The sequence below is a fragment of the Sorex fumeus genome, unplaced genomic scaffold (genome assembly GCF_029834395.1).
Source record: "Sorex fumeus unplaced genomic scaffold, SorFum_2.1 ptg000081l, whole genome shotgun sequence".
NCBI lineage: Eukaryota > Metazoa > Chordata > Mammalia > Eulipotyphla > Soricidae > Sorex > Sorex fumeus.
The window spans coordinates 10,211,809-10,216,249 of NW_026606138.1; the positions used below are offsets into that span (position 1 = coordinate 10,211,809).

A 4,441-nucleotide genomic window follows, 5' to 3' on the forward strand; every position below is an offset into this window, starting at 1 on the left:
GTCTATTTTGTTTTGGTTTATGTTTGAGGGCTATAGCCAGCGGTGCCCGGGGATTATTCCTGGCTCTGTGCTCAGAAATCACCCAGCAGGATTCTGGGGACCATATAGGGTGTTGGGGACCAAATCAAGGTCAGCCACATGCAAAAGCAAGTATCTTAACCCCTGAACTATCTCTCTGGTCCAGATACACAGGCTTTAACGATCAAAGTGCTGCCTGATCTCAGGTGCCTCTAACTGTGTGTTTATCGGGGTTCCACACACCCACAGTGCTGGGCAGCCGTCGCCATTCCTCCTCATCTCCCTGAAGGCAAACTCTGCATCCCTAAGACACTTACAGCTCCCCTCCCCAGCCTCTGACAGCCACCAGTCTAATCAGCCTACCAAGGACTCTGCACTGCTCTTCACGGAAGTGGAAGGCACTTCATGGAAGTGGAATCCTGCCCTGCATGTGGTTGTGAGTCTGAAATATTTCACTCTGCATAGTGTTAAGTCAGTGCCTACTGCCTGTACAATGTCTGTACAATCACCAGTCCAAGTTTTAATTTTCTGAAGTACTATTTTCTTAGTACCCTTTTACTTTTCTACCAACAAACAACACATCATTTGTTTTTTAAATAACAGCCTTCCTAAGAAAAGTGGCTGTAAGCCTTTTATTTACACCCTCTGAGTCTTCACTTTTTGCCTTTAAAATCTGGTGGTCCCTTGAGCAGCACATGTACTGAAACTGCAATGAGACAGAGAAGGTTAACACAGCCCCTGCACATGGATGACACAAAAATCTATGAAGCTTTCACATTCTTTGTTGTTGTTGTTGTTGTTGTTGTTCTCATGTTCATTGCAGCACAGTTCACAATAGCCAAGATTTGGAACCAACCTAGACATCCAAGAACAGATGCGTGGACAAAGAACTGTGGCATATGTGCACAGTGGAATATTACTTGGGAAAAAAACAAATCATGCAATAGCCACTATATGAAGGATCTGGAGAGTATCAGACTGAGTGAAGTCAGCCAGAAGGAGAGGGATAGACACAGAATGATCCCTCTCCTCTGTGGGAGACCCTAATAATAGTAAGGGAATAACAAGTGGCCAAAGGGAACAGAACCCGAGAACCAGCCAAAGAACTGAGCCATGGCAGAGGTAGGGGGAGGGGGAAGAGAACTGTGAACAATGGAGCAGGGAAATGGAGACTCAGGTGGCGGGTGTGGTGCTGGAATTCCGTACATGTGAAACCCTGTCATTAACAGTATTGCAAATTATGGTGCTTCGAATGAAAATAAATAAAATAGTAAATAAATAAAATGAGCATGTTGGACTAGGTAATCCCACAGGATCTCAGATTTCATCAAAAAAATTCAAAGGAAAATTAGACTCATTTACTGGGAAAACTCACATCATTTTAGCACTTCAAGGCTCACAATGCCCAACAATACCCCCAGCATGGGTGCACACTCTGGATAAGGTTGCAGGTAAAACACAGGCTTGAAATTCAAGCACAATGAGCATGAATGGGAAAGTTTGAGGGAGCCTGGTCCCAGCCTTCTGTGCAGAGATCACCCAGCAGTGCTCAGAGCTTACTCCTGGTGCTGGGTTCAGGGATCCCTCCTGTTGCTGCCTGGGAAAAACAGAAAATGCCGGTTATCCAGTGCAGATCAGCCCAATACAGGGTACATGCCCTACCTACTATACAATGTCTTGGGCCTGCAACTAGGGGGGAATTTTTTTTTTTAATTGCCAGACTGGAATGGCAGAGAAAACCTGAAATTCTTCCAAGAGATCTGCCCTGTATGCAGATCTGGGGTGAATCCTCCTCGTTCCAAACACAACAGATAAAACTCTTGACAGTAAACTGTACTTTCCAAACAGAACACCTTGAAGCAGTCATCAGTGAGACCACAGAATGAATACATATTTTTTTATAATCAGGTAAACAAAATGCAAGAAGGATGATCTTCAGGGGGAAAAAATAGTTTTAAAACAAAATTCAGAACTTCTGAACTCTGAGTCTAATACTGTTTGAAAATTTAACTTATTCTGGAAAGGGCACCTCGGGGCCAAAGAGAGAGCACAGGGGTTAAGGCATCTGCCTTGCATGCAACTGGCCTTGGACAACCCCTGGTACCACAGGGTTCTTCTGAGCACCCTGGGAGTGAGCCAAGAACACAAAGCCAGGAGTAATCCTGAAGCACTGTCGGGTGTGACTCAAACATCCAAAAAATAAACAAAACAAATAAAAATAGGGTCAAAAGCAGTAGTACAGTGGGTAGGCACTTGCCTTGCATACGGCAAACCCAGGTTCAATCCCCAATACCATCACCACTAGGAATGACCACTGAGCAGAGAGCCAGGACACTGCCCTGAGTACCTCCGGGTGTGGCCCAAAACCCAAACTCTTAATTAAGTTAAAAGAGAGGCTCATTATCACTTCTTTCCAAGAACAACAAAATCCATAATTTGGGTAGAAACAGCCCTAAGAATGCACATGACTTTTTGTGGGAGAGTTGGAACACTGTGGCCTCATGTGGGAATGAAATGGGAAGCCTTCTGAAGATTATCTAGATTCAATGTCAAATTTCTCATGAAACTTTTCTCTTTTTTTCATTTTTTATAATTTTTTTTTTTTTATTGAATCACCGTGAGAGCAGTTACAAAGCTTTCGGGTTTAAGTCTCGGTCATACAATGAAACACCCGTACCTTCACCAGTGCCCATTCTCTACCACCAAAAACCCCAGTATACTCCCATCCCACACCCTCCCGCTACCTGTGGAGCAGATGATTTCCACATTACTCTCTCTCTACTTTGATCACATTCACTATTTCGACACCAGAACCATCATTATTATTAGGGATTTTCCCCCAATACTCATATCTGCTGAAAAGGCAACAGTAGACAATTTGTCTTCTATTGCTGGTTAAGAATAACATATGATGTCGCGTGGCTGCAGTGGTGGCCCCGCGATTTTGAAATTCTGAAATTTTAACACTTAAATCTGGAGGGATTTCTGCCAAAACCTGCTGGGTTCCAAGATTTGTTCCTGAGTCTCTGGGATCATGGCCCTTAAGCAGCTTGATCAGGATCCTGAAAGGTCGTTCATGGAGGAGACTCAGGTCTCGTTGGGATGGGGAGAAAAGGGCTGGCTCCACCCCCATCCTGTGAGGCCCCATGTGTCTCGTCACTACGGGTCCAAACCTGACTGTCCAATAGCCTCTGGCAGATAGCAGCCACCGAGCCGCCAAGGGGGACCAGGCAGAGGGACAGCACCCTTTCCCCCCTGGGGTGGCCCGGCAACAATAACCTACTGTGGAGTCCGGACACATTTCTGCCAAAAGCCGCTGGGTTTCAAGATTTGTTTCTGAGTCTCTGAGATCATGGCCATTAAGTAGCTTGATCAAGAGCCAGAGAGGCCATCTGTGGGTGGCGACTCAGAGTCTCGTTGGGACAGGGAGGAAAGGGCCGGCTCCAACCCCATCCGAGGCCCTGCGTGTCTCATCACTGAGGGCCCAAACCTGACTGTCCAGTGGCCTCTGGAGGATGGCAGCCACCAGGCCGCCAAGGGGAACAGGCCAAAACACAAAACCTATTTCCACCTGGGTTGGCCCAGCGCCAGTAACCTACTGCAGGGGACCAGACGCATTTCTGCCAAAAGCCACTGGGCTTTTGAGATTTTTTTCTGAGTCTTTGGGATCATGGCCGTTAAGCAGTACGATCAGGAACCAGAGAGACCATGCCTCCAATTATATAGCTGAGCCCGAGGTGGTTTGTGGGTGTGTCTCCCACATACCTAACTTTTGGCCGTTTACTTTCTTGGTAAACTTTGCCCCAAGTTTTTGGGGTCTGGCCAAAGTCACAGCAGCAATTTTGGGGTATCTGGAAGTCTGAAGGCGCCATGAGGCTGCTGATGCACTCGCCTCACAGGTATAGATTGACCTGCTGGCGGCAACATACCCCTTTCATTTATCTTTTCAGAATTAGGATAAACAATCCTAAAATTTTTATAAACTCAGGAAAAATACCATATACCAAAGCAGTTACAGAAAGAAAAAAAAAAGATGTAGGAATCACGTTTCCTGACTTCAAAGTATCAAAACAGCATGGTACTGGCATAAAGCAGACACACATACCAAAGGCACAAGATAGGAAGTTCATAAATAAACCCATGCAACTATGATCAGTTAATAAGAAGAATCAAGAGTATAGAACAGTAAAGGACAGTATCTCCAATAAGTGACAACTGGGAAAATCAGATACATGCCACATGCCAAAGAATGAAGTTGTACCAATTTCTTAGACCAAACACAAAAATCAATTCAAAATGGTTCAATTTCCAGGACCATAGGCTCTCGTGGGTATCACCAGGAATGACTCTGAGCATATAATCAAAAGAAGGCTCCAGGCCCTGCCAGGCATGGCCCAAAACACACCACCACAAAAAAAGTAAA

General features: G+C 45.4%; 1 non-coding gene across 1 annotated transcript; it reads left to right on the plus strand.

Moving 5' to 3' along the window:
* The first annotated feature begins 694 nt into the window (after positions 1 to 694).
* On the plus strand, positions 695 to 801 carry LOC130039022 (U6 spliceosomal RNA). The gene has a single exon (XR_008794822.1). It is a non-coding gene; the product is annotated as a U6 spliceosomal RNA (small nuclear RNA).
* Positions 802 to 4,441: the final 3,640 nt, after the last annotated feature.